This window comes from Rhamphochromis longiceps, linkage group LG16, assembly GCF_057381845.1.
Source record: "Rhamphochromis longiceps isolate RC_006_pf linkage group LG16, R_longiceps_female_GT1.1, whole genome shotgun sequence".
NCBI classification, from domain to species: domain Eukaryota; kingdom Metazoa; phylum Chordata; class Actinopteri; order Cichliformes; family Cichlidae; genus Rhamphochromis; species Rhamphochromis longiceps.
The window spans coordinates 31,955,162-31,962,634 of record NC_140572.1 but is presented as its reverse complement, the minus strand read 5'-3'; positions in this window follow the sequence as shown (position 1 = coordinate 31,962,634).

Genomic DNA, 7,473 nt, shown 5'->3' with positions numbered 1-7,473 from the left:
CTAGGTGTGAAAAGTGAAGCCAACATTTAGTTGTGTTAAACCTGCATTTTATTTTAAAGGCCTGCAGGGGGCGATTTCTGTGGCTGCAAAAATAGCCTCCATCACGACCCTTTCAATCAATCTCCTGATGAGTTCAAGGTCTCATTTGCTCCTTTCATGATTAATAAAAGACAATGAACTTTTTACTGCTTACAATTATCCAATACTTGTGATCAACGGTGCATAGTTTCAGATCCACCCCTCACTCGTCACATCAAAACGCCAACATGGCGAAAACGGCTGATTCCATATCCATCGTATGACCGTGCTTCAGATTCAATGCTTCATTTCTGAAATGCTTGTGGTGGGATTTGAAGCTGTTTAAAGGAAGAAAAAAATTTCACAGATACCCATTGAGGAAGAGTCTTCATTTAAGTCGTCATTATTAAATTTAACAACACAGCAGCTAGAAGAGGGATCCTTTTTATTAAGGAAATGTTTGTTGACACTAAGGATGTGACTGCCTCCAAAAAGTGCATCAGAGTTCCTCTTTTCACATTTTCTGATTAGTTTTTAGTTTCAGTTTGAGTATTCATTCATTTCCAGTTTAGTTTTTAGTAGCTCCAGTTACAGAAAAATGGAAAGTACGGCCAGGAGAAGATATTTAAGGCTAAATTTAAACACCCAGGACCTGGCGTCCATGTATGTGGACATCACAGTTTGGGTTGTCTAGACCACAATACAACATTTTGTTCTAAAAGGGGCTGATATCGATTATACTGCTACTGTTTTACTGAAATTTAAAACGTATGTCCTCATATGTGGATCTCATTTTTTTCAGAAACAAAAATCTGGTAAATCTGGTTGTTTTTATAATCATCAGGTTGCAATTAAAAATGCATGCCAAGAAAGACTTTGAGTTTTAGGATGTTAAATGTATTTCTTTAATTTATTCAGATTTTTATGTGTTTAAGTAAATACAATTATTCAGTGTATTTATTTAATAAAGGTATTCTTATTTCTTTGTTTCTTTATGGTTTTATTATGAGATTATTATTATTCATTTGAGTTATTAATTAATTTTAATTAAAAGATTAAAGTGCAGTATGACGAGCAGCATTTTGTAAAGGACAGCCACAACCTCGCAGACATCTAAAAGTCGTAACAAAAGTGTCCATCAAAGCAGTGTTTTTCTTCAATTAAGAAGAAAAAATAGAACGTTAAACTGAATAACTCTACAAACAAACACACAATGATGTTGCCTGAGGTTAACAGGTTATAGGTCGTCTTGGTGAAATGACGCCTATGTTTCGACACAGGCGTCCGCACCGCTGTAAGCGAGCGGACTCGGTGTCAGAGCGAGGACGGGGAGTGTGTGAGAACCAGGGCGAGCTGACGGGAGGGTGTGGGAACCTGTCGTTCTGCGAGGAAGGCCCGGCTACAGTTACCAGTCGGTCGGGCTCTGCTGCAACCTGAACCTCACTCTCCTTTTCCCTGAATGACACACATAGGACTGAGGGTTCCTGTTCCCGCAGACGGCCAGGGTGTTGATATCTATCCCGGTTTCACTAAAAGAGCATTTAGCCACTGAATCTAATAGTAACCTTCAGGAGTTGTGGCCTCAATAAGCCTGTTACACTCAGCTTCAGAGTGCAAGTCAGAGCTCGGTGTGGTCGGGCTGGGTGAAGTGTGGCCACAAAAAGACACACTTTAATCCATTACCAGTGGCATAAACACAAGTTAGACATCATAAACACCGTGCAGGCTGAAGAGAGCATGTTACTCTGCTGGGTTTGCTTCACCATCAATCTCAGACTTTAAATAAAAGCACCCAGGCACGAGGAAAAAAAGACCACAAAAAGTTAAATTCACAGATAACATGAAAAAGAACTCAAGAACTTGTTTTTACTTAAGGATACTAAAAAAGAACAAAATTAGAAATATAGAACAGCAGATATAAAAGAGAGTGAAAGCTTAACACCATTGTCTAACAGTACAATAAGAAATAAAGAATCAGATCATCCAGCCATTGGTTAGACACGCTGACACACCTCACATGGGAGGCTTCCTTGGTTTCTTTCCATGTGGAGGAGCAGCATCTTGATGAAAAGAAGAATTTTGTTTTTCAATCATTGACATCACGCTTCAATTCAACTCAATTTTAGTTATATCGCACCAAATCACAACAATAGTTGCCTCAGTGTGCTTTATTTTATAAGGCAGAAAAAATACAACAATACAGAAAAAACCCCAAATCAGATGCCTCCCTATGAGCAAACGCTTTGGTGACAGCGGGAAGGAAAAAATTCCCTTTTAACAGGAAGAAACCTCAGGCAGAACAAGGCTCAGGGAGGGGCGGGCCATCTGCTGTTACTGGTTGGAGTTGAGGTGGGTTTTTTTTGGCACATTGTAACTTATTGAGTAAATTTATTATGAAAAAGTTGCCCAGTCACATGCCCAGCAGCTGTGATTTTTCCACTCAATGAATTTCAGGCAGTTATTTGGGTTTGGTATCAAATTCATTAATCCAATCTTATTAGATTTTTTTCTAATATCCACGCTGTGTTAAGTCTATTTTAATTTAAATAAATTTGTTAAATTTAGTATTTAAAAAACATTTTTTGTTCTGAATGTTTTTGCAAACTGCAAAGAAGACAGGAGAGCGGGTTATTACAGTGTTGGAAAGATGATAATACGCAGATGATGGTGTTTTATATAAACCTAAATTCAGTGAAATAGAAAAAAAAAACGGTTTACTTGATTATTTAGTTTAATGCTGCAGGTGTTAAACTGAAGATAAAATTCTGAAATTAATAAAACATACAGCAGATATTTATGCTGTGATAATGAGCGCGTATTAACTGATTCCACAAAAATCCTGATGCATTAAATACGTTTAATGTCTTGCAATGAAAGTCTTTGGGATTATGGCTCTGCTGTGTGACGTAAGCCTGAACAGGACCAGTGCCAGTCTGAGCTCCTTATAATAATTTTATAATTCATAGTAATGTCTGAATGTGCATGAAGGGAGGTTTTGTTGGAAATATTTCATCTGGCAGGCTCTAAGATCTTTTCAGTCCATTTATCACGTTGAGGGATGCTTTTGCATGTGGCTGCGCTCAGTAATGGCAAACAGCCGCGCTGTGACCACAGGAGTATGACGATATGGACTTCCAATTTCAGCAAGCTGCAGAATTAAAGTTGGTTAAATCAGCTTCAGAGCAGGCTGCATTTTTCTTGCCGAGCGCATCGACTCGAACACGAGTTCACCGAGAATCAAAATTACTGAGAGACCGCGAGGACAGGAAGTGAGGGAAAAAAGCTGCATGAAGGGTTCTGAGGTGATGGATGACAGCTCTGATTGGACGAGGATTTCTGTCAGATGTCTAAAGTCTGGTTTACAGACCCTTCAGCAAACTGTCAGAGCAGCGTATTTTACAGCCACCTTCACATCTCATCAGTGTTCCTTGGGAAGGTGAGATATGTTCATATCATCAGTCCTAAGATTTTTTAAAATTTTGAGTATGTATAAAAATTAATAAAGATGACGAGTGAAAATCTGTAACATGGAGGAATAGAACTGTGGTCCCCAAATGGGTCTCAGAACGTCAAAATATTGACTTTTGTTGCCCTTTAAGAGTAGAAAATATTAATATCACGTACACGTGACGTTCATGAACTGCCGTCAGACTGAAAACGCAGTGTCATCGGGATAAAACCGTCTTTGCCATTTTACCCCAGGATGGAAACACACCTCAGGCTCAGAAGGCCATCAGAGCAGCCGTTTTCTTCGGCTGACCAGCAGTAAAATCCTGTCTACTCTCTGATTGAAATGTCTGTTACCAGAGGCCAAAATCAATTTTGGCATCTTAAAATAACTTTTAACCTTTTATACCATCTTTAATTGGATTGCTTGTTACTGTAAGAGAAAAGGGCAAAACACAAGACAGAATATTGAGGATAAATTAATGTACTTAGAAAAAAAAAAACAGACTAATGTACTCTTATAATACAGCAGAAGTTAAGTTTAAATCCAAGATTTCTTCAGTTGAAATTTATAATTACACCATAATTACTCCACTGGCATGTTTTGCGTCAGGGAAACATTTATGGAAAAAAAACCACTTTAATCTATTCGGGAAGTTCACTCCACATTCATGTCATATTTCCATAAGGTGTCATAAACAGCAGCAGTGACTCACCTCTGTGCAGTTCATAGGCTTCCCTTATTTAACTGTTTACGCTAGAGGTAAGAAACACCCTCACGCCTCAGTTTTTCTTCAGTTTCAAACCACAAAAATTTTAATAACTGTACGGATGTGCGAGCAGCAGATCCTCTGACTGAGCGCCACCTTGGTGATGTTTCACATGCCTCACTTCTCAGATAAAAGTGTGCAAAAGTGCAGACTGCACAATCAAAACAGGTTTAATTGCTGCAATTTGGGAGGTGAAGAAAATTCCTGACTGTCAAAGCAAAGGTGTGATCTAATTACCAATCTGATGATAGTTTCAGGGTCAGAGAGGTGACCCTGTGGTAATATTTTCCAGCGTAACTTAAGCCAGCGTCCAATCAGAAGCTAAATTTCTGTGGAGAGTCGGCATGATTGTGCTTGTCACGTACATGTGATGATTTCCAGGCAGCTACAAGACTTTCAAGTTAATGTGAGGATTCCTGCAAACTCCTGCTTTGTCTTCATGTCCGAGACACAGCGCAGCACCGTGGAACTGATTCCCAAATGCTGCCGTTCCCACAGTCACGTGACCCTGCTGGCATGTCACCCTGAGGTCACACAAAGGCGGGTCGTCATAGGGAGGTATTCAGGAAGACAGCTGACTGCCTGTCATCGACATGACCTCATCGCGAATACATTTTTTTAGTGACCCTTGACCCTTGGCTGCATTGTTGTCTCTGTTGATGCCCGTATCGCTGTCTGTGTGGGAAGTTTCTGCCTTCCAGATAAAGGTACGTCATCCCCTCAGTTTAAGTTTCTGTCTAACTCAGATTATAATCTCTACATAATTCAATTTTAATTTTAATTAACTACCGCCAAATCACAACTACACTTTATATTGTAAGGTAGACCCTAAAATGATACACACAGAGAAAACTGGATCAACAAACAATCATATGAGCCTCTATGAGCAAGCACTTTGGCTTGCCTTTTAACAGGAAGAAACCTCCAGCAGAACCAGGCTCAGGGAGGCTGCAACCGGTTGGGGTGAAGGAAGGCATACTTATCTTATTCTGCTGTAATCGCTGTAATGACACCACAGTGATCCAATGCTACAATCCAATGCACGCAGCTGACAGCAGTGCAGTGGCGATTGGAAGCTTTGGTTGACATTTACATCCAGGTCTAGGATGCAGGTCCTCAGGGGAACCAGCATGTTGATGAACACTGTGGATGGATGTACCAGAGTCGGTGCAGACCTGCACCTGTTCATGGCCTCAGTTTGTTTAATGTGTGGTTGCTTTACTCACAGATTCAAACTTACTGTGGATTTAGGCTTCAGCTGGAAATCTACAACACATAATCCACCAGGACAAGAATAAATGTCAGCAATCATGTCGGCCACTTGCGTAAGTTATATTGAAGGCTCTACAAAGATTCCCAGCAGATGTCTAAATCATGCGTGAGAAAAGGGAAGTAAAGTGCCGCGCACTGAACAACCAAACAAACATACAACGAGCTGACCCGTGTCCAAACCAGGATTTTTGGTGCACATGACCGTTTTTCTAAACAAAAAAAAATGTCAGGATCCTTAGATCCAGACTTGTGTATGATTATCCAGTTTTTGGGATACTTAGACATGAGGTAATGTCACTAAGACTGACATCAATGTGCATCACATCACATTTCCAAAATGTCAGGACACTGGGAATTGGAGCTGTAAAATCAAATGGTTGTAATCTATCCCAAATCTTAAACCCTGGATTGGGTGCTCAGCCATGCATACAAAAGTGAACTGAGTACCTGCACCGCCTAGAGATCAAACTGAAGACCAGTCTAATAAAGTGCATCTAAATGCATCTCTACACCTCTGTGTGCATTTCTGCATGTACCAGCCCTCGACCGCTTCGTCAGGTCATGCATGTTTCATGTGTGCTCTGACTGACTGAGATCACATGCTTGACCACAGTCCGGACGCTACGTCTGCACGCTCGCCGGCCTGCTCCACTCTGCTTAGCAGCTCTGCCACTGTGCATCCATACCAATGCTCCTGCAGAATCATTACCCTGCATGCAGCACAGGGGACTCCACCCGTCCCGCCTTGCTTCTCTCACTCAGTAATCCATATTCATATGGCATATAGGATGAACGGGGAGGGGAGGGAGCAGGGGAAGCAGCTGAGGCCAGCTCCATCAGCTCCGCGGGCTTTGATGTTCGGGGAGATTCCATTGTAATTGATCTGGAGGAAGGCGGCGGTTACAGCACGGCGTCTTTAATCCACCCGAGGAGGGCCTAATTATTCTGTTGCTTCAATCAAGGCCTGCAATTGTTCTGCTCGATGTGGCAAGACTCAGCTGTGGAATAATGATTTTATTTAACAGCTTCAAATGAGATAATGGTATTAGCCAAGACTAAGAGTTCCTTATTGATAAGGCTGTATGTATTAATTATAATGACAGTAGACTGTATCAAGAGGAATATGTAGAGACCCATTGTGAGCACTTTGGCTTTGGGCTGTTTTCGTGGTTTGAGTACGACCGTCTAAGGTTACGTAATATTACAGCATCCAGTCACTGCAGTTCCAGCTTCATCATGATGCAGACATGGGTGGGTTTTAATGATCTTTGGAGCTTTTTATTCAGACTAGACCACCACAAAGAGAGCTGCAGTACATGTGCGATATGCAGCATGAGAATTAAGAGTCCAGTTCAAAGGGAGATCAGATCTCTGAATTTTGCTTTGTGCCAATTTCCACTCATTTTCTGAAAAACAAACATGTGTCATTATGCTGGCATAATTCTTTTTACAATGATGTGATTAAGCATGACTCCTGAGGCTGCCGGGATTGTTACACACACATAGAAAATGTTTAATGATGACAACAATGTTCGATTTGTGTTGTGATAAAAAAAAAAGAAGTCTGAACAAAGATCACAACTTATTTTGTTATACCTACGCCTTCCAGCCTCATCCGCCTTGTAAATACATTATGTTAGAAAATTAGCAACTCCTGTGTGATTTAAAGAAAACTTGACCTCTGACCTTCAGGTCAAAGTCTTTGGGATTCACCTGTAGATGCACCTGTGGTATCAGTGTAAAAAATCACCTCGCTTTCGTGTTATCACATTCATAAACTTGGCTGCCTGCCCAGTGGGATGATGACAATTTCCCATCTTCCTTTTCGCAACTTAAGTGTAAAACCCAGCCAGTGTGCTGATACAGACCAACCCTCTCAACTTTCCCCAGGTCATCAGTAACCAGTCTAGAGTTAGGTTAGCTAGGTATCCCAAATAGGTAAAAAAGGTGGATGTTCAGGATAGTG